The sequence below is a fragment of the Ixodes scapularis genome, unplaced genomic scaffold, assembly GCF_016920785.2.
Source record: "Ixodes scapularis isolate PalLabHiFi unplaced genomic scaffold, ASM1692078v2 PGA_scaffold0__279_contigs__length_252992795, whole genome shotgun sequence".
In the NCBI taxonomy this organism is placed as follows: Eukaryota; Metazoa; Arthropoda; class Arachnida; order Ixodida; family Ixodidae; genus Ixodes; species Ixodes scapularis.
The window spans coordinates 123,615,485-123,641,603 of NW_024609835.1; the positions used below are offsets into that span (position 1 = coordinate 123,615,485).

General features: G+C 44.7%; 1 pseudogene; it reads left to right on the plus strand.

The window, feature by feature from the left end:
• The first annotated feature begins 12,210 nt into the window (after positions 1–12,210).
• On the plus strand, positions 12,211–16,132 carry LOC121832918 (annotated as a pseudogene).
• Positions 16,133–26,119: the final 9,987 nt, after the last annotated feature.

A 26,119-nucleotide genomic window follows, 5' to 3' on the forward strand; every position in this document is an offset into this window, starting at 1 on the left:
GGACCGGAGCGGCTCGGCAACGGGAGCTCGTGAGGGCACGTGTATTGACAGTTCGTGGCGGCGCTGTAGTCGAGTTATCCGGCTCGCGCAGCCCGCCTTTTTTTTTCTTTTTTTCTTTTTTCTCTTTGAGCGGTGCATGTATCGAAAGCTAGGAGCGCGAGCTCATAGCGTTGGCAGCTGCCCTTGGTGCACGGGAGCTAGTGCCGCCGAGATGTGCCCTAGAGCAAGGAGCTCGCGCTTGTAGCCTTTCCTGCGGTACAACACAAGGTGAAACAGAGTATAGGGCACGTAAAAAAAAATCGGTATCTTTTTTTTTTTTTTTAATTTTCGCGGTAGGCAAAGGGTTAATGGAATGTTTGATGGGCCATGTTGCAATTGCAGCTTTAAAGGGAGCCATCATTATAGGCCAACCTAATTTAAAAAGTTCGCGAACAAACAACGAGCTTTGAGCGAAAGTAACAAGGCGTTCGTTTTTGCTGTGTTTGTCCGTCTATTTTCGTTTCTTCCTCAAGCTTAATTATCTCTACCAACCCGCTCGTTCTGTCCTGAGATATTCATCGCTAAAATTTTGCCTTTCTTCACTTAATTAAAAAAACCTGCGCGCTGAAAGCGCGAATGAGGTTGTGCTGATATTGATGCGTTGAAGAATGACGCAGTTGTTTCTGTCCCCTCGTCACTAACTCGACAGCGTTTCTTCGGTGGACTCGCCGGCGCACACATCAAGACGACTAAGTTACTATTCTACGTATTATTTTCATAACGCGGTTTCTGAATCAAGCGAAGAAAGGCAAACTTTTACGATTAATTTTGCGAACTTCGTTGCCTTTTCGCGAATTGTCAAAATTGTGTTTGCCTTTAATAATGACTCCTTTTCAAACTGCAATTGCACCATGGCCAATTAAGCCGTTAATAAACAAGTTAACTAACAGATCTTGGTTCATTATTAAACATTGCAACGGTTATTCACCCATTCATTGTCCACCGAGCCCTACAGATATAACGAAAGACGGCATCCACATATCTGCCACATCCTTTTTTTGTAAAATATGTAAAGTTCTGTAAAGAATAAAACAAAAACACCCTGAATGTCTGCGTGAACCAGATACGCCCCCTGTGGAACCATGGGTGTTTCCCTTCGAACACCCAGCTCAGGCGAGACTTACCTGGTTGTCAGAAAGCAGCTGTCGGTTAAATGTATTGTTGTGAGCGTGTAGGTTTCAGATGGTTTACCCTCAAGAAGATAATGCGCTGCATATTGTAACCATGTATGCCCTGCACATTGTAGCCATTATTTCAATGCCGTACTGTAAACTATTACAACTTTTTCCTTGCCTGATCTACGTGTGCTCATGTTTTCTGCTCAAAATGATGTGGAATAGTTTCTTGTTTTCTTTGAATCTTATAAAGCATTACTTGTTCAGCCCACATTGTATCAGTTTTTGGACTTAAGTTAAATGTTAAAACGCGTGATAAAAATTGTCACGGCTTATAAGCCATTTCTTACAAGTGAGCGTCGGGTGATTCTCGGATGGTCGTGGCAGCCACGAAGAAATAGAAGATTCTCACCCCTTTGCGACCGTCGCTTGGGTGGTTCGTCGCATAAATGGACACAAGAATGAGTGACAAGTGAAGCGAGCTGATTAAGGTCAAGAAAAAGAAGACGGGCAGAAAAGAAGCCAGAGAAGTTAACCTGGGGTATTAAAAACATACTAAAACAATCTCGAACTTTAGTATGTGCCGTTTCGTTCCGTTATAAAATAAGATAGGAAAAAAAACTGCTTCCGAGTTTTAGATATCCCTTTCAAATATCTAATGCTCGGCATTTGCGACCAAGGAAATGGGCATTTCATTTAAAATGCTCACCATCCGACAAACCGAAACCGCTTCTTTAAAGTCGCAATTGTTTTTATGTAAAGGAAGGGTAATGTAGCTTGTACCGTCCAATACATTGAAGCATCATGTTGCTAACGGTCGTGCCGCAGCGTAATTGATGCCGCGGTACGACCGCTGGCAGGTCGTAGCTGTATCAGAAATCCTATGTGCACTCCACCAAAGCGGCACCAAAGATTCATATTTTTCCGCGTGCAGCCGCGCATGCGCACACCTTCCGGATAAGGCGCCGGACGCGACACCTGTCGCGATCAATACCACGCGCTTCAGGCGAGCCCCTTCGGTCCCAACACTACCCAAGTATTCTAGTACACTGTAGTCCAGGCTCACTCTCGAACATTCTAGGTCGAATATTCGAGATACCGTGAGTAGCAGATAGGAAACCCAACATGACCTTGCCGACTCACTCGACCGAAGGCTAGGCACACTCTTTCTCTCTCTCGCAGCCTCGCTCCAGTCAGCTGTCATGCCGACGCTGCGACGTTCGGTGCTGTTGTTTTGACGCTCATTCTTTCTTTTGTTTCTGGAACAAGATCGCCGACTAAACCTTAATTTTCCGTTACACTCGTGAAGACTTTTTGATCCGCGACATTTCTCGTTGAGGTGTGGGGTAAGTAATTTTCTAGGTCACTTCCTCATACGCTCCGAGGATCCGCAGGACCAGATCGATTTCAAGCACAGGAGAGCGATTTCTTCTGTGGAGCCAGACGAAGCCCAAGCAAGCTCACGACCAGCCGCCAGAATTTGGTCCATCGGTGAAACAGCCAAGAAAGAAGTCGACGAAGCCGGAGATGCTTCCCCAGGGCCAGCCGACCGAGACCGCTGCCGCCTTTTCCTCCGTCGTTTTCCTGCCCGTCACACCTCGTACGCCATCGCCCTACCACGGTGACATCTACGAGGACATCGACGAATGGACGCAGCAGTACGAGAGAGTTGACCGTCATAATGGGTGGACGCCGGGGCAATGCCTACAGAACGTCTACTTCTCTCTAGAGAGAACGGCACGTACCTGGTGTGAAAACCTCGAGTCGACGACCACCGCCTGGCATCCAAGGAGTAAATCCGCCAAGCGTTTGCGACCCTGCAGCGACGAAGAGAACGCGTTGAGGAGCTTATTCAGGCAAGGGTTCAAGGCCCCAACGAAAAAATTGTCAGCTTCGTCAAGAACGTGCTTCGACTCAGTAACCAAGCGGATTCCAAAGCTTCAGAAGTGAAACAAATGAGGATTTTGATACGTGGGGTCAAAGAAAACAGCTTTGGTTGTCTTGTGCGCAGTGCACCTGCGAACGTCGAACAATTCGTGACAGAGGATACGAACATCGAACGTGCCCTCCAGGCACGAGCCTTGCACTACCAGCGACTACCTGACGTCTCTGAATTCTCGTCGTGAAGCTGCTACCTTGGCTCCAGCAGGTCGGACATAGGCGAGATCAAGCAGACGTCGTCCAAGAGGAGCTCCAAAAGCTTCTCTTCACTGCTGAACGCCCGGCCTCGCTTTCAGTCACCGAGATTGTACGCGGCGAGGTTCAGCGGGCCTTGCAGCTGGAACCTCCCGTCAATGTCGCTGCACCGTAGGAGCCGACGTTGGCCTACGCCACTATTACCCGACGACCGGAACCAGTTGCCCGCCACCGTCGACTTCTCGAAGCGACAGGCCTGTACCGCAGTACGCTCGACTCCAAGGCGGAACGACCCCAGTACGTCCGTCAAGAACAGTCGGCACCATGGAAGACGAACGTCCTAAGGAAGGCTGACCGACGCCCGCTACCGAGTAGGACCGGCTGAAACAAGACCGGTTTTTGAGCCTCTTGCGACGGCTTAGGTCCTGCTCTGCAACACCGCATCCGGCCCTACGCGTCGCAAGAGACTTAGAAAACCGGTCTTGTCTCAGTCGGTCCTGCTCGGTTGCAAGCGTGAACGGGCCTCTAGGCTGCGCGGGTTCCAGGCGAACGACCTGCGCACACGGTAGGGTGAATGCCCACGAGAAATCGACGAATATCTTGGCCATTCACCGTCTCCTGAAACCGCTTTGCCCCGAGGAGCTCGCTCGCCTTTACCGCGACGCCCTGCATCGCCTCTTCTTAGGTCCCGCCCGGAAAGCATGTGTCCCCTGCCCGGCCAGGAAAACTATACTTCGTCTCACCTTAGCGTGGACTAACCGCGACGGCTGTGTTAGCGCGAGCGGCCAGCATTGACTGCCTTGACTAGAGCACTTGGTGCACGAGCGCTCGTACAGCCGCCGCGGCTTCATTTAAAGCGACTAGCTCGCGCTTTTAGCACGCGCGGCTAACAATAGTCCATACTAAGCTGGGAGGAAGTATAAGTGCGGCAATACCGGGTGGCAGTATTGTCGAGGATGAACCGCGCAAAGATCCTCCACGAACATCAGAAGGTTCCCACTCTACCAACAAGACGCATCGAGACGACGCACCCGTGAAGGTGTCGAACAGCCTCAAAGTGGTCATCGACGGACACGACGCGACTGCGCTCTTTGATACCGAAGCAGACTGATCCGCTCTGAGTGAAAAGCTCACTCACCGCCTCCGAAAAGTGATGACGCCGTAGGGTGATCCACGAATTCGAACCGCCGGAGGACACCTCATCACGCCAGTAGGAAGGTGCATGGCTGACGTCGAGATCCACGGTGTAGAGACCAGATCGGGGCAAAAGTTTAGGCCCGCCCCGGCCTGCTAAAGCCTTGGCTCGAACCGGGCCCGAGCTCCGAGTGGGCTTTCTAAACGTAAGCTCGAGCCCGAGCCCGACCCGACCAAAAACAAATTTGGCTCGAACTCTGCCAGAGCCCGACAGCTTTTTTCGACATGAATGAAACACAAACCTGGGCCGAATTACGCCAAACAAGGCCCGAGCCCGACTGTGTTTTCTATTAATTCTACCTTTGTTTACATAGTATAATGTAAAAAAAAGAGAGAAAAAAAAAAAAAAAACCTGCGCGTTTAATTTTTTGCACAACACTCGGAAAGCCTAGCACAGCCAATTACGGAGGCAGCTCAGCGAGTGACAAAGCCGAAACATATGTTTAGACCAAAAAAAGGTGCTCTGACTTGTGACATTAAGCAATGCGAAACGGCACGCTTGCATTGCTTAACGTCACAACTGAGGCTGCGTTTTTTGGTCTAAACATATGTTCGACATCGCCATTCGCTGAGCTGCCTCCGTAAGTTGCGGTGGTTGGCTCTCTGAAGGTTGTGCGACAAAGTAGACGCACGGGCTTTTTTAGAGTGTACCATTCATATTGAACGAGAATTTCCAAACTCGGGAAGTTAAAAATATTTGCTTCAAAGATTTGCACAGCCATTTTATTGGCTCAGGCTGTTTTTAGAAGGATGATCCGAGTTTCAAATGATTCTGTTTTTTTTTTTGTCAGTTATACAAAGCAAGAAATAGGCAAAAATTGTTATGTTCTGGTCCTTTTATAGTATCGCGTATTATGCCTGGAGGTCAACGTAATTGATTGATTTAATAAGTATTCGATTAATCGGTAGAAAATAATCAGGCTAAATATTTTAGTTGTCGTTCATTCCTAGACACGCTGGAACGACTCATAAATAATTGAATGAACAACCCAGTTAAACAAAAGGGTATGTTCTTTCCCGCGGGACGTGTGGGGAGCTACTGGGGTGTCACATCGGCGAGTCGGTCGGTGAGTTTGCCCCCTGCCGCAATTCGTCAGCTCCACGCCTTGTGTGATTGCAAATGGTATCAAGATTGGGACAACTGCGTCATAGTAACGTTACTTTTCTATTTGCGACTTTCCCCGAGCGTTCGAGATTACGTCAGGCGTGGCGCTGACCAATCACAGCGGGCGGTAAACCCGATGCGACCAACCAACACCTCCTGAACCAACTCGCCGATGTCGATGCCCCTATGGACGGAAGATGGCGTGGATGGAGCCAATAGGATTATACTTGAAATATGCGACGTGCTCGTAAAAGAAAATAGCAATAGACATCATGCTAATTTTTATCAGCGCAATGAGCAGGTTGCATTTTGAGGTCTAGCCCCATCTTGAGCTTCGTCATTCGCAATGACCCTTCCGCAGTTCGGAAGGCTTTACTCCTGCGTGTTCTTCAAGGAAGTGTGCGCACCGGCCTTTTTCAACACACACGCGCTGTCTAGCTGTTGTTGATAACTGTGTCCTAGACCAGTGGTTCTCAACTATTGAACTTTCTCAGACCGCTTGTGGATCGGCGGAAGTGACGGATCCATGGTGTACACTGTAAAGTTTTTTACGCCCTTAAAGGTGTCGTGGTACTCAGAACACCCTTTTAACACCCTTATTTTCAACGTGAAGGGTGTTAGAAGGGTATCCACACTACTGAAACACCCTTCTTACACCTTTATATAATGAAAGGGGGTGAGAAGGGTGCTAGGAGGGTGCAAGAAAGGGATTAAGTAATGAAGGTACACCCCATGATGCCGCCAGGGGTGTAAGGGTGTTTGGAGTTTGATCATTGAAAACAATGCCGAGCAGTTTCAGATTAATGCCGACTGCGGCATTAATCTGAAACACTACGATTTGATGAAGCCAATAAATAACAGTACTGTCATGGCGCTCGTCGTCTTTGTGAGTTTGCAATCACCGGCTAGACCAATCAGGCACAGTGATCCTTTCTGCGCTTGATTGGTCTAGCCGGCAGGAGCAAATGCACGAAGGCGACGAGTGCCATGACGATGCACCTTTGGTTCTGCTTGATTGACTCAGTGGGATTGTGGCGTTGTGTAACAGATAACTGGTTCTGTGGGTTCACCCTGAGTTTAGGAATTCGGAGCACACAGACCAGGCTGCTGTTTTGAACATTATATTATATTCATATGTTCGTCGTTGTGCTCGCTCACGATTGCATTCGTTGCCTCGAAGGATGGGCAAGCGATGAGTGGTCCCGTCGTTGGCTGCTGACTCGCAGGTGTCAGCAGGTGTCCCCAGCCGGTCTCCTTTCCGTGTTCTTGACTGCCATTATTCCTGTCGGTGGTTTCGCGTATTCGATACATCCGCATCCTCTTCGGTACTCGACTGTACCTTTTTTCTCTTACATCCCCAGAAAGCGAAGGCCTCAATGGTTAGCTCTCACCCCTCCCATGCGTTCTCTCCGTAGTCCCGCTACGCCACTGTATACCTTTGGACTACAAGCTCCGGTCGTTCGGCAGGAAACGCCACAAGGCGAGGGCGGCGAGACCAAGTCTCAAGAACTCGGTGGCGCCGCTCTGTTTTTCCGTGCGGGCACTTGTGGCCAACTGGAGAGGTTGCATACCTTCCGGGTCTGCTCGGCCCAAGTTAACCTCACAGGTGGCTGTGGTCGTACTTAATATTGACATAAGTATAGACATACTCGAAACCTGAAATGCCAAGGTTACGTGTATGCTGCATTTCACGGGCATAAGAGCTAGTCAGGATGACACACATGTAAATGTACTATGTGAGCCAACACGCCTCTTTACAAACATGCCCGCGTTTGCTCACACCAGGTGAGGTCACTGCGCATTCGCAAAAACAATCTTCGCTCAAGGTAAATTTTCCGCTTATCCGCTCTGTGGTCAGCAGCGCCGCCGCAGCGGCGTGACGCCAGAACCGCCGGATTGTGTATATACATATACAGCTTGAGTAATAAATAAAATAAATGAGTAATGCAAGTTCACTTAGTTACGATGCGTGCTTATAGGATTTGGTATAGATTCCCATTGCTGAAATGTCCTGTTCCTCGTTTCTGAGATTAAAAAAAAAAAAAAGCCTCGCTTTTTTTGGTCTGATAAGAAATGCAGATTCATATTTACAAATTTTAAATTTTAACGCGACTCCTAAAACCGAACAATGGAATATTAACTTGTAAAAATAATTGTATTTTTCCGAAAACTAATTTGTATATTACAACATTAACTAAAATCTGATTTACGTAAAAAAACAGCGAACATTTTAGTATGATTGGGAGCAAATATTTCGAGGTAACTTTTCTACGGCGTGCTGTTTTAGGACAAAAGAAAGCAAAAAAAAAAAACAACACACACACAACTAAAGCAATGAATACGATTAAATATATTAAAGAAACAAAAATATGGTTCAATAAAATAACACAAATATGTATCTATTTGGGTAGTGCACATGAACCTTGTGAAAGCACTCACAGCTTCTGAAACAAAGGGCGTTGCTTATATGTTCAGGCGTGTAACTTTGTGATGCGTTCTTCGGTGTACTTATATCGGAAAGTGTCGGAGAGATAATAGGATCTAAATAATATTTCGAAGCATCTCTCTATTATATTTTAGAGAACAGATAGATCACAAAAATTTGGGGTTCTCTGTTTATTATGATTTTTTTTTATACTAAACAAAGCGATTTGAGGCACTTGCCAACACTGTGAAATCGTTTTTAGCGCAGAAAATAAAAATCGTTTGGATTATTGAATATAGACTGGTACAATCCCTTACATGAACTTGGTTATTAAACAACGCAGGCGAAAGCGTAAAAAAAACCTCAATGCAAGCCGTCGGTTTAGCCTACGAGTGTTACCCCAATTAAACAATGCAAATGCAGCATTTAAACAAAAAAAAAAAAAGAAAACCTCTCTCAAACTAAAAGTTTAAGTGGAATAGCCATACAGACACTCCTCTCTTTTAGCTTTCGCTTTAACTTTAACTAAGTTTTAACCTAAAACAATATATTAAAAACAAATTTGTTGAAACGCGAATGAAGAAAAATGCAAACGAGCCCCCACCCAAGATATCGAAACCGAAACTACAGCAAATCTTTTTAGAAAGGGCAGGCGTAAGTCGTAGCCAATCCCCGTTCTCATTAAAGATGGCTGCTTTCGGTTATTGCTGGAACCGCCGGTACTGCTACCGGAGACGCTTCCACGTGTGGACGCCATTAAAGGTGAGAATATTTATGCAGCATGCTTGTAGAACATTCTTGATGTGTCCAGGTGTTCAGTAAGTGACTATTGATACCGCTTACACAGTATTCGACTTGTTTAACGCTTAAATGCGGTGGTAGCGAGTGTAATGTACCGGCTGGCTGGCTTCGGTTTTCTCTTTTGAGCCATAACCGCTAAAACTACCTTGGAGTGACGAAAGTGCTCCTGTTTTCTTTTTCGCATTTACGCCGTCGCCTCTTTTCTCACGAACTGTCGAAACTAAACAGTCTGGAAACATGATCGCTTCATCGGTGGGAAGCTGAAGCGGAGGTGTCTTTTTTTTATTTTCTGCGTCATAAGTTTAAGCATCCATCCGAATCTGTGTATCGCTTTCGCGTCGTCGCTGTTTAACGATTAGTTAATGTTCTCAGCACCAGTTCTTAAATTGTCTTTGCTTGACAACAAATTCGGCGCAAAAACGAGGACAAGAGTGGGACAGAGACACGGCGAAGTGTTTGTGTCCCTCTCTTGACCTCATCCGATGAGGTCATGAATTACTGACTAGCGCAATTATTAGCCCTTCGCTCCAAGCCCTATAATTTCTATAATTTTATTTTGAACATAAGATTTTGTGTTTCTTGACATGTGTTTCTTGGTATGATATGTGTTTCTCGGCACGGTGTTTCTTGATTTGATGTGCGGGGCAAATGTTACCCTGCAGTAGGTATGGCGAACTGTACATACTTCGTAATTTTTCGGGGAGTCGTGATTATACGCCAGTCTCGTGTTTTCAGCTCTTATCATGTTACATAATTGGAAAACAAATAAAAAAGTCGAACAAGTACCTGGGCCTTTCTTTTGCTACTGCGATTGCTATGAAGTATAAAGTATTAATTAGAAGATCTAGACCAGTTTAGAGCACTAACCCAAGTAAAGGCACGCATTTGTTACAAAAACCGAATAGTTTTCGGATCAGCTATATTCATTGATCAGCTATATTCAATGTTTTGCACTGAATATAGCTGATCTTGCCTCTTTTTCGTTTTGCTATGGACCGAGTCTATCTGCTGTAGATGTGGCTGTTAGGATTGTTCGAAAGCTCAAATGGCTGACTAACGGGCATTAAGTCCTGTAAATTCATTTAGTGTGTTGATTGCTGTATGCGAAATTTTTATTATTCATTATATGCAAATGTTATTGGAATTAAAAAATAATTCAGAAGAAAATGCTATAGCTGCTGCACTGGGCTATTGTTAATGTTGATGAGAGTAAACTTCACAATTTGAATAAAAAATCATTTGTTATTTGGCACTTTTCGAGTTTTTTTTTTATTACAGTATTACCTGCATTGAAAAGTGTATGGATGATTTAATGCCGGACAGGCCTTTCAGATATTTTAAATAAATAAATAAATAAATCTTAATACTCCAGAATTCATGGGTCATGCACATCCGCCAAAAGTTCAAAAATGAGAGACGGAAGCTGGAGACTCACCGTGTGGGCGCAAACCGACCAAAGTTCGGCAGCAGTGGGAAACAAGCAAGGGCGGCAGTCGACGCCGCATCAATGGAGTTATAGCGGGGCAAAGTTGGCGCAACACTGGTCGGTGATTCAGAGCTCAGTGTAACGCACATGTGTTTTTTTAATAAAATTAAAATAATCGTCCTTGTTTAATCCATATGCAATCCCAAGGCTTGGCTCTCAGCGGAGAAGACGAATACAGTCTCACACAGCATGAGGCCTTGTTAGTCACGAAGTGGACCAAACCGAACCCCGACAGACAGCAAATGTGCTGCAGGCTTGAGTTGTCGCATTCCGCAAGGGTCAAGCTTGTGCAAGTTAAAAATTGCTGGAGCTATAGACAAGTATCCCTATCTCAGGGACATTGAATGGGTGAGTAGTTTCTTTTGTACGCAATTTGTAGAAGGGCTGTACTTAGAAGAACCAGCTTAGACAAAGCTGCTCTTTTTGTAAGCTGTAATTTTACGAACGTGTTCTCTGAAAACCTTAGACATTTTTTTTTTCACTGAAACAATTTAACATACATAAGATAATTTAACATTTAACCCCAAAACTGAAAAAAAGACAAGGATGACAATACTCAAGGGCTGTGTTGTGTCGTCCTTCTTTTTTCCCCAGTCTCTCAGTTTTGTCCTAAAATATGTTCAACCGTCACCAGCTAGTTTGTGTCCTATGTCTTTGTTCATAAAACATTTGTGAAAACTTTAAATCAGGGGCACAGAGTGCTTCAGCAAATTTCTTTTAGGTTAATATTGGCACAAGCGGTCGCTTAACGGTTTCTGACATACTACGAAATTATTCCTCAGAATTAATGTTTTGCATAATTTGTTCAGTCAAACACCATTTTAATTATGACGTTTCTGTCTTTAATATTACCGAAAGTAACTAGCCTGAACCAAGGTTGATCATTTTTTACATTTCGGAGCTGCACTATATCTATTAGCAATCTACTTCAGTAGTACAGTGCAACCTTTAAAGGGATACTTCAACGAAATCTGAAATATATCCGTCGTGTTCAAAAATAGGTTGAATACGATCCTTAATATCCGTAAATGACAATTGCACAATTGTATTTTGAGCCCGGTGGCTGTATTTTTTGTTATAAATGCCCCACTCTAGCAAACGCTCGGAGAAGGCTCAGCTTCGAGCACGTGACGTCTGATGGAATCGTGACGTAGGTCGTCTTGGGACGATCAAAGCTGCGGCGAGGCTGACGTCGAGGGGATGGCCTAGTCATCCCCGCCACCGAAGCGGCTGCTTTTGTACGAATTTTGAGTGACGGGTTAATCTTCTGTAATCTTGTAGGGGACAAAAGGTACATCTGGAACACACAAAAGGAATTCCCGGAAAGACGTGTGTTCTTCCTTCACCTCTTCTCTCGTCGTGGCCGGAGGCGAGACACTCACCGTTACTAGCTGTCAAGGTTCCTGGACGGGCATTACAAACGATGCGTTAGCGACATCCACCAGGGACTCTATGCAAATCGTTTCATTCGTTTTAAAATTCCTTTTCGTGACTTTTTTAACGAGATATTGGTGTGTTTGATGTGATACTGCTCCTATGAACACATATAGATCATAAAATAAGCGCCGAAATTTCGTTGTAGTATCCCTTTAACGTCCGCAAGTTCCATATTGCCGAAATATTCACGAAGCCAATAATTTGCGTAATTTGAAGGTACATGCATGTCTTCAGTCTAATTTTCAAATTCCAACTTTTATACTCATAGGTTAGCGGTCATGATTATGTCTGTTATCACATTTGTAAAAAAAATTGAGGGCACGAAGTAAAGGACTCTACAGTAGTTGTGCTACACAACAGAATGCTTCAAATGTGTTAGTGGGCTAATAAAAGACATTTAATAACGAGGTGAAAAAAACATTAAGAATTTCACTGTTCTTACAGATGCATGTGTTTTATTCAAACGCTCATAATGTTTCAGTTCCTTGAGGATTTCAAGCAACTTCTGAAGAAAGATGGGAATAAAGCGGTCGAGGCGGCGTTTAATAGGATTGTGAAACTTGCTCTAAGAGGAGACCAAGGGGGCTACAAAAAAAGACCTGAAGCCTTTACTTGAAGTTGACCCGCCAGGAACCGGTGCAAGACGCAAGAAACGTAAGTGATGATTCGTGTATAGGAATAAAGGGCATACCTACGATCTGCTCAAAGCAGTACTATACCGCTTTGAGCATAACATATACCAACAGAAGGATGGTATGTTACCGTGTATGTTTAAAAATGCGCAGATATTCAGATAAGTGTTGACATGATGTGCCTTCTCTATTGGATATCTTTGCTATTAAGGTTAATCGATGTGTGTTTTTGTAGAACGCACCATCTGTTGGGATACTATTTTCAACACACCGTTTTTCTCATCAGTTTTTATTGTGCACTTCTTTTAAAATGTTGCCTATTTTACTGTTAGCTTGTATAGTGTAAATTACTGTGCAAATTAAATGGATGCAGCTTAATTTACATATTAATTGTTTAAATTAAATAGTGTGCCATCGATTTAATCTGAATAGTCAAACAAAACACAGCAGTGCTACGGTACGAATGGTTGTATTTAATATAACTTTTTTATGTGCATTGCGGACTAATCGTTCCCTTAGACACAGATGGAAGTGCGAAGCATTTTTTTTTTTATTTCCACAAAATAGGAGTGTTGTGTGCAAAGAGCAGGCAGGTGTTTAAAGATTTGTGAATAGTGCAGGATATTTCTGTCACGGGAAATGCTTTCCTGGATTCAGGGCTTAAATTTATTCGAAGAGAAAGTTTGGAATGAAGGTACCTCTTCTGTTATAGTCATTTCACATGAATCAAAATTAACTGTTGGGCTAGTTGGCTACACATTGTATAAAAATTCAAAAGCGCAAACACCAAGGAAAAGAGGAGGGGACAGGACAGAGCGCTTACTCCAACTGGAAGTTTAATGCATTCCCCGAGGAAGACATAAAAGAAGAATTAGGTATGTGTAGGTAAAAAAGAAGAAGAAGAAAAAAATATTATTGTTATAGTTTATTTCCAGTTGGAGTAAGCGCTCTGTCCTGTCCCCTCCTCTTTTCCTTGGTGTTTAAGCTTTTGAATTTTTATTCATTTCACATGCTTGTTCTGGTTTCTATGTATCCATTTAATTTCAGTGCTCCTTCAAAATAAGTAAGACCAAGCAAGGTTTTGTAACAGTATGTGAGTAATGTGCATTGAGCTACATCACAGGTGCTGCTGCACATGCATTTCTCGAATGGTGCAAGCTAAAGCTAAGTGTAAATGTAAGTACTTCAGTTAAAAAAAAGGGAAAGCGCCGAGGACAGAAAGAAGAGTTCCCTTAATTTAAAAATATTCAATATTTGGGCACAATAATTTATGCAGCATATAAATGTTTGGACGAAGCGTACCTGGAAGATATATTTTGCTTACAAAAATGTATAATATCAAAGTCAGCTTGTTAAGTTCTTGAATCTTAAACGTACCATGGAGCACCAAGCATGCATTCATTTCACAATAAGCGCCCACCAGCTACATCTGAAATGTTTCGAAGCTAAGTACATGAGACGCTCCTTTGTGTTATCAGCTTCTCCAAACACGTCGCTGCAAAGTGTTTGAAGACCGCCATGTCATGTACTAACAAATGCATATCCTCCCGTTTTTTAAGAAAATCACCGAATATTAAATGGACGCTTGCTCAATGTTTTACAGATTGTCATTTCTGAAGGACAGCAGTGCCTGTCTTCGTCCAACACATTTGTTTATCTTGTAGAGCAGATGTAAGATTTTGTACCTTTCTCAGCCTTATGTACATTAGTCAAAGCGAAGAAACTGATTCCCCATAAATAGTTGCAAGCAAGGCACTTAGTCACCACCATGTCTGCACATGTGAGCAGGTTTTGCAATTAGATGCCTGTCTAAGTTACCTTCACTCACACCCTGGATGCGCTTGCACTCATGGGGCACCAGCTGGATGCCACGCCTGCAATCGTCTTTCGGAAGGTTGGAGGAAAAGAAATCTTATTTTTAAGGTCATTCATTAAAAAATGCACTCTTACAATAATGATGAATGCGTCGGTTTCACTTGCATGCCATGGGCTTTTTAAAACCTTGCTCTCCTTTATTATCGTGTTTTGGACGTGCAATGTATTGGTTTTCAATTTAGCACGAATGACATATGGCTTAGTTTTATTATGCGTTTCTGTTGCAGACGTTCAGGCCGTACGTGCTGTGGAACTCCTGGCAAGAGTACTTAAGCAGCCTAGTGCAACTCACATGATGTTTTTGCCTTCGGTAAGCTTTTACTTAAAAGCCGTCATTCTAGAACATTGTATGTGTTGCACAAAATGATATATAAGTGGTAATATACTTCGGTCATTAGAACAAAATTGTAAGTATGTGTAAGGCCCCCATGCAGTTTCCAGTTTCCCATGGTCACATAAAAAAAGGAAAAAAAAAAGAAAATGAACAGACTCTAATGTTGCTTGATTGTGGTGTAACTACTGAAAATCCTTTTTGACATTGTTAGGTCTAGCGGCACCCCATGCAAAGGCCATTTTTACCATCCTCAAGAATATCTCACAAAGTTTTTGCAGCAAAGAAAAAACCTACAGGCTTAAATGAAATATGTCTAACAGCAAATCAGATGTCTAACAGTCCTTTACAGTGAGCCAAAATAATATTTTAAAATGCGAATATATTTTCATAATTGGGATTTCAGCATAGATACTTCATCATACTACAACTGCAATTATTTTTCAACAGACATACCTATGAAAGAAAACAAAAAGCATTCACTCATCTCAACAGAAATAACAGCCGATATTTAAGTATTGAGTACTAGTCAAAGCTCCTTTATGTGGCCGACTTGTGTTCACATCACAAACGAACTTGAGTCAGCTAGAAAATTCTGCCTTTATAAATAGATATACAGGTCTACACCATGCGACTGCGAACTGTATATATAAAATTCTGTGTTTCATTTCTTTTTTAGGAGGCAAAGAAGCCACTTACCCCTTGCATCGTATTTGCGGGCCCGAGTTTCAGAGGCCGAAGCGCTCTTCCTCTACATCAAGAAAAGTCGACTGTTGCGCGTCATAGATGCAGTGGAAGGGACCACAGCAATCATGAAAGCCCAGTGGATGTTTAAGGTACAACAGAAAAGCGTTTAATATTTCTTGTGTTTGGGAACACCTATTTTAAGGGGTTCCGATTTGAAGGCCGAGGAGCATCGCCCAACGCTTTATTGCGAAAAACAAGTCGTCGTTAACTGCCTAACTCTGTTTCAGGATGTTTCATTTTAATTTGAGCAGATCTTTCTTTAAAGATTGGGTGAGCGATACATATAGCGGGTGTTTCAGCAAAGACTGACAAAAATTCCTAAAATTAGTGTAATCAAGGTAAAAGTGTAATTTCCTCGGGACAGCATTACTCTTGGGGGCAGACGTCAGAAAATATGCGATACTTACTAATTAGTGCGGTACTTCATGACATATAACTAATTAACTATTAATTATTAATTAATTGTCCCTCTGGCGCGAGTGCGAACACCACGCTCTATAGGGAGCATGGACATTGAATGAGCTCGTGCTTGTATACGCCGAGGAAGCTACGCGTGGTAAGCTACAAACACTCGACGCTGGGAGTTTTAGCATACTGAAAGGTTGTATATGCAAGACGCTCAAATTAAAAGAGTATTCAACTTTCATATACACTTTTTTGTCTTTATTCCTTAGTGGATGCATGCATGAGGCAACCACTTAGTTAAGCAAGAATACATGAAGTGCTTTCGAAGGTTTTCAGCAGCACAAACATGTTTTAATTGTGACACTGTAAACATTACAAGTAACATAAACATCATACGGCCAGACATTGGATGTTATGGAATGTATCTAAAAGTATGAACATGTAGTCAGATTAACTTGGCTGTATACAGCCCATGCACATCATGAACAGCGCACATGCACTGAGAAAAAAGCCAGACTAACTTGGCTGTATACAGCCAAGTTAATCTGACTTTTTTTCTCAGTGCATGCATGTGTGGTGCCTGTGATGTGCATGTTACACCCTTACACCCTTACTCACGTTTCTGGGGGTGCAAGGGTGTAATGGTGACAAGAAAACCCATCAAAAAGGTGCTCGAGAGTCCAACACACCTTTTTGTGAGGGTGTAGGGGTGTGAGATATAGACACTCAAAATAACCCTTAAGGGTGTAAAACGTTTACTGTGCACCTTTTTCTGAAGGTGTAGGGGTGTGAGTTATAGACACTCACAAACACCCTTAAGGGTGTAAAAAAGTTTACTGTGTAGGGAAAGGAAAAGATCTGGGGTAATCATGTTTATGAAGCGATAAAGGCATATTATATAGCTAAGTGCTCGTGCAAACTGAACTTCTCGTATTGACGTTCACGACAAGCAAATTACCCAAATATGCTTGTTTTTTATACAAAAATATTAGGTTTATTGCCAGCTTTGCTGATGGGCAAGGCTTCCTGGGTCATAGAAATGCCTTCGCAGGGACTGCGGCCGCCAATGTGAGAACCACTGACCTAGACGGTTGTCATAGCTTAGCTGGCTTAGTATATATTCTAACAAACCTCACACAATATCCAGATTGGTGGTTTTCGTGTTAGAACAAATTTTCCGCTACTTTTATTTTGGTTTTCGAATATAAAATAAATATTTACCCCAATTCCAAAATACTTGGCAAGGTCGGGCCGTCGGGTTTTAATCCCTCCAACTAGGCCCTACCCGAGCCCGAGGCCGCTCGGGGTAGATCGACCCAATCTCGACCCGAACCCGCACAGTGCTCTTACATTCGCAACTCCAACGCCCTATAGGTGGCGGGGCGGTAGTTCCAAGATGGCGGAAGAGACGGGGATAGATTCTCCAGGATATCCCGCGCGCCTGCTCGCGCTGACGCTGTTCAGCGCGCTAAAATTTATTTATTGGTCTACAAATGCGAAGCGGTTATGAAGGGATCATATTACAAGTGACGTAGATGCTGATGCACGTTAGGAAACGAGCATGCTGTTATTTAAAAGTTGCAGAAACCTCAAATTGCCAAGCTTTGGGGTGAGCGAGCGCGTTTTAGGCACTGGCCAGGTTACTGTTTGTGGCAGAATATTTTTGAGGGCGATGAAGATATGTTTGCGGCTTTGCCTGGCCATTAGTTCTGTATAAAAAGGGCCGAGAACGCTGACCGTCAAGCTTCGGAAGAGCAGCGTTCACAGTATTGGTGTCTTCGCGTCACAGGCTCACAACTCGCTGCTCGCCGTCTCGGTGTTAGTGTATTGCAACACGTAATCAAACTGCTCTGTAGTTATTGATAGAAAGTTTTTTTTTACCGCAGGCTACCGTGCGGTGTAGCATTACAACCGCAAGCTCGCGCTGTGCCTTTGAAGTACAATTTTCAGTACGCGCCAGGAGCGTTGCCGTGCTCATCATTCTAAAAAAAAAAAAAAAAATGTTGTAGTCCTTACATTCCTTGTCACATGTACGACACTCCAAAACTTCAGTTCGCCGTGCAGCCCATCGACGTCAAACTGACGGCCCCAACTTTTACGAGAGGCTTGATGACGGTGCATTATAAGATATTAAACAGCTAAAGTACGCATCAAAGAGTACCAAAAAAAAAAAAAACGAGGTTTTGCAGTAGGGCCAAGAAAACCCCGATTATTATTATTTTTTTACAGTCATTCACACTTACTTGGGTTATTTTAAAAAGTTGCACAACTCGGCTAACAAGTCGCTCGTGAAAGTTGGTAGCACTGGCTGAACGTCAGTGCGCTGTACGTCCAAACGAAATTTAGGGGTGTCGTACGCTCTGCAAAAAGTGCCTATTAACATAACCGGCGTGTTTAGGGGTTTTATTTATCGCTCTATCAAAAATAAATATTTTAATATACCGTACATTTGTTTGCACCACGTTATTTGCAACACTGCGGTCCCTCTGGCCAAAACTGCGCGTTCTAAGCTCTCGTCACAAACGGCTGCCTAACACAGAACCGCTTAAAATGCTTCAAGCATTTCTTCATTTGCTTTGTAATCACCTGAAAGCAAGTACGAATATTCTGTCTTTTTGAAGTGCTTGGTATAAATGGTCATGTTAATTGTAACGGCCTTAAAACGCGAACCCATTCCCGATTTGTAATGCTCGACATACCGTTGCGCGACGAGTTTTCTCCTACTTATGGCAAAGAATAGACTTTCCGCAGACCGTACTATAGAGTTCTTCATTATTAGTGGGAGCGTTTTTCGTCACGTTGAGTACAGATTGAGCTGGCGGCCATGCACAAGACCAGAAATCCGCAGCGTATGCGATACACGAAAAGTCCGTAATAAAATTAGACATCCCGGTCCTTCGTGCAAGGCTGTTGCAAGGCAGAGAACAAGAATTCCTTTTTTAACGCGTTCACTTTTTTCGTTAAAACGGCTTCACGCATCAAGGCCAACAGTCCCTGCCACCGTTTCCGCGCCGCCGCCGCCGCCGCCGCCGCCGCCGCCGCCGCCGCCGTCCCCGCTCCTCTGGTTCTCCGTTCGTCCGCGGGAGGGCGAGCGGCGCGCTGGAGTTGCGAATATCGGCCCGAGCTCGAACTGACTGTCGAATCGGGCTCGGGTTTTCGGGCTGGCCTGAGCCCGCGCAGATCTCTATCACGGGGAGGGGTGCGAAGTGAAATTTGTTGTCCTCAGTGACTGTGTGAGTGAGGAACGTCATTCTCGGAATCGACTTTCTGTCTGAATACGGCGTCGTCATCGACGAGCAAACAAGTTGACGTTCCGGAAACCTCTCTTAATGCTGGATGGTCCCGAAACGACGTCAGCCGGTGTCCTGGTCCTCGCCGATCATGTGATCCTGCCGCCGCATTCAAGCGTTTTCATAGACCCCGCAGTTTACCGCGAACAGTCACTCGACTTGTATAACTTTGTGTTAATTTACTGAAGGTGCATCGGGACGACGCACTTTTAAAGGTGCCATGAGAAGGTTTTTAAGATCTGCTAAATATGGCGATAACTCACTGTGCTGGATCTAAGCATGCTAGAGATCTCTAAATCATGGCGGTACGCACCCGATTTTTCGAATCAAAAGCAATCAACGATCGCGACACACCGAGGTCATCTCCGACGATGGTAGTAGCTTGTTCCGAAACAAGGGTCACTGTCAGTCAACAGCAAGCGAAGGATCCTCGCGTCTCCGACCGCTGGAACAGCGGACTGATATCTCAAATGCACGCGGCTCGTTGTCCGTACAGCCGTACTACGATTCAACCCAGTGAGCGCGCGCTCGAGAGCTGACAACCGGACACATCACACCAGCGGAAGACAGGAAAAAAAAAAAAGAAGAAAGGCAGGAAACGAAACAAAAATGTTTCCTTCCCGCGAAAAAGTAACATTTTTCGACTACTCTTATTTGCTTTTATCATCTTCAAAGGCATACCCCTTTTGTAATAACAGCGTTTGCAATCTCAATGAAATGTTGCTTTTTTATTGTTCACATGTCGTCCTGCCTGCCGGAACAAGGCTCACACCATTGCCGGAGATGACGCCGGTGGGTTCGACTTTTGGTTGTTTTTTTAGTAGGGAAATGGGCCGCGCATCGTTATCATTTATGAATTCCTAGGATGCTTAGAGCCCAAAGAGTGAGTTATCGCCATATTTAGGCGATTTCAAAAACCTCCTCTGGGCATCATTAATGAATAGCAGCTCGTTCTGCAGCAGTTAGGAGCTCATGCTACTAACTGCTGCATTCATAGTTTGCCATGGGGGCTTGCGAGGAGTACGCAGGTTTTCATGGTTCTGCATCCAAAACGCCCCCGCACTAAAACTGGATAATTTATTACAGCTCAAAATAAAATTCAAGGATGTAGCTTCCAGAAGATAATTTAAATATGTAAATAAAATGTTGAAAACTTGTTTTACAGTTTGAAACGGCTTCATGCCGTATGTAGTAGCCATTACATAATTATAATAATAATTTCATTTCAGTTTAGCTAAAACGTTGGTTTACATGCTTCACCTAGCAACACTCTTATATTACACCTTTCTCCTATTGTGCTTTGATAACCTTGCTTACCGTTTGATTACGTACCTTGTTTTTACTGTTTTTTGACCAATTGCCACACTGTTGCACTGACATATCCACAGACCGACAAACTAACTGCTGGCGACTGAATTACGGTCTGATTACGACACCCCGTCAGATCTGTTGATGATATTCCTTTCAAAGCTTCTTGTAATCTCAGACCACGACAATGAAACAAAGAAAAAACAAAGCAATCAGCATAACGGCTGAGGGGCACAATTCGTCCGGAAAGTCGTAGTTGCGTCCGTACAGAACGCCACTAGCAGGAGTCATAGCTTATGCCTTGTTTCGATCAGAGGCGGCTATGTCCTTGCTGACGCCATTTGGAAAACAAGTTGCCTGTGGCAAGGCACTTTTCCCCCCATAAAACCTATCACGTCACTTCACAATTCCTCATATCCGCCGGTAGGGATAACCGCATTCACCTGCAAACCGCCCCTGAGCCCGTTTGCTCGAAGCCGATTAACTTGTTAACCGCTCTTACCTATAGGTACTATCGGGGAAAAATGAAATGCGAACAGAGGAGTGCGTGGCTCGCGGTACAGGCTGCGCCGCCTGGAATTGAACCTAGGGGCGAGGGTGCGTGGCCTACTTCGATGTGTTCACGCCCCTCGATTGGCGCTCCCCCAGCTTCGGCAGTGCGCCTCTCAGTGCGCTGAAAGCTGTCACCGCTATCTTTGCCTGCTCGGCGAGTGCGGCGAGCTTCTTTGCACCGCACGCGCTGAGCCAGCAAATATAGCGGTGATAGCTTTTAGCGCACTAAGAGGCGCACTGCTGAAGCTTGGGGAGCGCAGAGGGAGGGGCGTGAACACGTTGGAGTAGGCCACGCACCCTCGCTCCTAGGCTTACTTCCAGGCGGCGCAGCCTGTACCGCGAGCCACGCGCTCCTCTGTTCGCATTTCATTTTTCCCCGATAGTACCTCCAAGTACCCAGCCAAGTTTGACGAGGGCTGGATGAGCGATAGCTCCGTGTTTTATTATGGAGTGTTAGTTGGTGTCACCTACTGGTTGTAGCAAATATAAGTGTCTTTCGTGGAAAAGTTTCCGAAGAGGGGGGACCCAAGAACGCGCACTACCGGGTTTTTGCGACGCAGCACGGCATACATTGGAGCTTAAGAAACACTTCTTGTTGCTCGTGGTACAGATATTGGGTAAGGTAGAACTAAATTAACCCTTGTTTGGAATATTTCTAAATGTCTGGCTGTCTGAAGTAAAGACAAGCTTCGTTGAAATTTTCTTCCAAGTACGAAAGAGGACGACGAAGTTCAGTCCTAGAAACGATGAGGAAGAAGTGAGCAGTAAGAGGCGGGCGGTACACCGGCAGCATGGTTGGCCAGCTTGTAAGAACTGTATTTAACACTATCATAAATTGAAAACCGTGTAATTCGGCTCCAGTGAAAATATACCTATTACTAAATTACCCAAGCATCGAGGAGAATGCTGAAAGTGTAATTTTACGCTCCGCGCGCGCCGGCCTTCCCGGTATGAAAGTTTCGAAGTAAAAATTCATAATAAGGCTTTGACGAACGCGCCTGCAAAGCAAAATTTGTTTTAGGCTTTTGCTTTAGAACAGTCACTACTGCAGACGCCAGCACCTGCAGCGCGTGTGACTACATTCGTAGCATGCACATTGGTGCTTGGAAAATTTACGAAAAATCTATCTTGACGCTGTATGCTTCTGCGTGCCATCAATACCCGGCCGATTGAGTCAAGGCAATCCACTACAGTATTCCAAAGACTTTGCCATGCCAGTAAATACAGCTTTTAATTAGGCTCATAAATGACCAGAATCCAAAGGCTATCTTAATCTTAAAAATGCGATGAGGCAAGTGGAAAGTTTTGCAAGTGGTACCACTCGCAAGTGGTTTATTGAACAGGTACCAAAAGCAAGTGGTACCACTTGCTAGTGGTACCACTTGCAAACAGTACCGTTGTCATATACTCGTAGATGCATAAAAACAAAGCCAGATGTTAGTCTTTCTTACTTTTATTTTACAGTTGAGAGTGTTTGTACAGCAGAAGTACTTGGGTTGATGAAGATTAAAAATTCTCAAAACCCGGACGTCTCAGAGCTTTTCGGGACTCCTGGATCTTTTGTTACAGGACTGTTGACATGTTAGTGATGACTTGTTGAGCAGGCACCTTGTTCTGGTGTCCTCAATGATGCACTGTTTCTGCAACGACAACAAAAACATACTAATCTGATAACAGCTCATGGGAATACAGTCATATGATTGAACAGATTGAACTCATTTACCTATGACGAGGCCAACTTTGAAGGGACTCAGTTCCTTCCGGACTACCATATTTTGTATTTGTTTGTCCTTCGGTGCCACCTTGCCCCCATACGTCCTTCGGGCAAGCCCACGCAACCCCAAATGGCTTGCGCTAGAGCCACTAAATGAGCTGCGCTTAGAGTATCGGCACTCTGTTCCCCAACATTGTTGTGGGCGCCGACATTTTGGTACTTGTGCAGAGTAGACGCAACTGCCGATCGTCATGATTTAGAAGTGCGACTTCCTTAGAATTAGATTCGGTGTTAGGAAGCTCATATAATATTGCTTTGCTTTGTCGCGAACTGTTTAAGCATTAGTGGAGAACGGAAAAGTTTTTCCTGTGATTTCAGATAAATCTTCAGATAAGTGGAAACCATGATGTTCAGCCACAATTAGAACAAGGGTGGTTACTCTGAAGCGTAGCTTATTTAGGGCCGGTTGCACCAATGCCGCTTATCTTAACCCAAAGCGGCACTTTCCTAAGCCGGCTTAGCGCCCTAAACCGAGCTCAGGTAAGCACGGGTTTAAATTCCGGTTGCACCAACGTTAAGCCGGCTTTACAGACGCGCCCCTAGCTAAACGCTGGATTTGCGTAGGGAATCTAGGGACAAACAGAGCGAACTAGGGAACGCTCAGAGGGACAAATACGATTGGTGGAGAGGAATCACGTGATGTAAACAAAAAAAGAAAAAAAAAACTGCCGTAGTAGTAGTCGTCGGCGTCTGCTTTTCGCTGTATTTCTTCGGTGAGTAACAAATTAAAGGTCTCCAAATTCAATCATTTTTTCGTTTACCTTTCAATAACAGAAGTCAAAGCTTCAAATAAACACGAATTCTCTTTACATCTGTGATTGTGTGTTTAATATCGGTTGATAACAAGTTATTTTGACAGTGGTGGTAGTTTTCGTGCTCACATTTTGAGGCGAAGGAGCCATCGGGGGCCCCAAATCTCACCGAACGCGAGAAGGACACTCTACTCGCTACATCGCTGAAGACAAAACATCATGGATATAAGTAGGCAGGTAAGATGACTACTAAAATCAAGTCAAACCTGAGAACGATGAAGTTCAAAACAGTGACGAACTCGCAACGGCAGCTGCGAAAATGCCCGGAAATCGTCGAATGGAAGTCGCCGAGAGGTCAGGTCACGGGACCTTGCATCGACGGTACTCGTTGCTATCAGCAAGGTGACAGAACTGCACTGTACCGTCGTTGAACATCCGCTGCAGCCTCAAACGGACTTCAGTTTCACACTGTCGAGTTCAGAAAAGAAAAAACTCCCACTAGTACATCACATCGTGCCGATAAGAACAGTCATCTCTTCGCATCGCCTGCCCCAGCCTGCTCCGATACAGCAATGAACGAATCTAGCATAGTAGTCGTTACGATTTGTCGTCGCCACGAATGAAAGATATAAAGCAAAATATTCCTAAAAAATCGCGATCACCAAAAAAGTTACGGTTATAAGGAAGGATACAGTTCTCTGAAGCCAAGATTCTACTCGCGAGGTTAGGAAAATTCACTGAAGATTGTCTCAAAACTCAGAAAACGAAAGAAATTGAATTTTCGTTGTTTTATTACTTAAAAGCGCCGCAATCTAATGCGAACGGCAGAGGTGTCGACAATCAGCTGATCGCCGAGATCATGTTTCAACGCGCTGATCGAATTGAAGGATACGCGCTGCAAGTGTAAATAAACAAGGTGGTAAATAACAATACGTTACGGCTATGCGAAAATTAGTGAGTACATACGAATAAGCTCGTTGAGAGAAGAACCAACGGGAAGACAGACGTGAGCCCCGTGAGCCCCACAGACACACAGCTCCGTACGTTTCTCGGTTAGGGCTAACACGCCCTGAAAGTGGAGAGCCAACTTGAAAACAGGGGTCGATAAAAACTTCACGCGACAATATTTTGCATCCTTGTCACAATCGAAAGTCATTTTGTCGAGACTTTCACGCTGATGTAGCCTAAAACACTTTGCACAACCAATTTCGTCCACCGCGTCGACCGCGTCGACCGTGACAAACCAGCCGCCATGTTTTTAATCCAGGATTAAGAAACAACCAGAAGCAAAGCGCCCAATGTTGGGCGCTTAAGTTAAGCGTAGTTTAGTGCTAGGTTTAGCGATAAGCGAGTTTGGTGCAACCGAACGAAACCGAAACTAAGCTTAAGTTCCCGGTTAAGCTCCGCTTTGCGCTAAGCGACGTTGGTGCAACCGGCCCTTAGTGGCACTAGCTTGCGCCATGCCTTTGGCTACCATGGTTGGTTTGGTCTGCTTCATTATTTTTTATGCTTCATAGAAGGCGATGGTGGTGCCCCGATTCACGTGGCACTGTGGGTCAAAAGGGCATCGTAGCTTTGGTAGCGGTCAACATCGAATCCACTATTAGCGGCGAGATGTTTTGGTGGCGCCCTCCTATGGTTCCCCCTTGTGACGTCATTACGTTGCGAACAACCAGTTCGATGGTGTTTGTAGGTAGCATGGTGGAAGCCTGAAATCATTGCGCTCTCAAAGCAACACTGCCAACACCGTCGAAATTAAAGTTTTTTCATTCCTCTTATTTCCGTTGATGGTATACCCTATCCCACGTCATAGTCAGCTTTTGGGCCAATCGTGGAAGGCCGACCACAGCGACGCTTTCGGTCGCGCACGTCGCCAATTCACGCAAAGCCAATCGTCGCCATGAGTTGCCTCGTGCCACTTAGCGTTCGTGTGTGGAAGCTCGATGCTCCAGAGTCATTACTTTCGATGGAATCGATCGCGCGCTGGTCGTTATCCATCTGGGCAGGGTAGGGTGCCTAGATGTGCGCTTTGCTTAGGGTGGAGACATCTGGCCATTTTGTCTCACACTTTTTATTTTTTGTTCAGAAGCGCGTGAAAGAGTTTGTCCCTGCACGCGATTGTGTCACTGACTGTGCTATGGCGACATTTTGTTTTTGTCTATTTCTTTGTATTTTACCCATGAGCACGTGCTGTCGGCATCGGGTACTACAAAGGGTGGCGCCACCCTAAACAGAAGGACATTGAGGCACCGTAGGGCAGGGTAGGCATATTTACTCAAGGTAGAAGGAACGCACTCACGTGAGGCTTGGTGGAACGATAGGCTGTGCCGTTTATGATGCAAATGGCAAAAATTTTCCCCGATGACTGACGGGAAGATGAAATTCCACGTGAAAGCTACCGACGGCGATCGACCGTTTGAGCCGCGTGACTGACGTTGCAGGCCAGTTGGTTTCCAGTGGCAAGGGTCAGCTCCTTAGCCTCAATCTTGGTTCTTTCAATGTTTAGGAAAATCTCGATAACTTGCTCGAAAGAATTGTGTTGCTGTCCAGGAGCACCCGTTCTCGGATGTTAGTGGACAGCACTCCAGCCGTGAACTACTCCCTGCTGTTTTTTTTTTCTGTTGAGGACCGAAGTTGGCCAAGTCCAGTAGGGCAGTCAAATCATCTGACAATGATTCTTCTGGCTGTTGATAACGCTAGCGAAACCGGTGACGC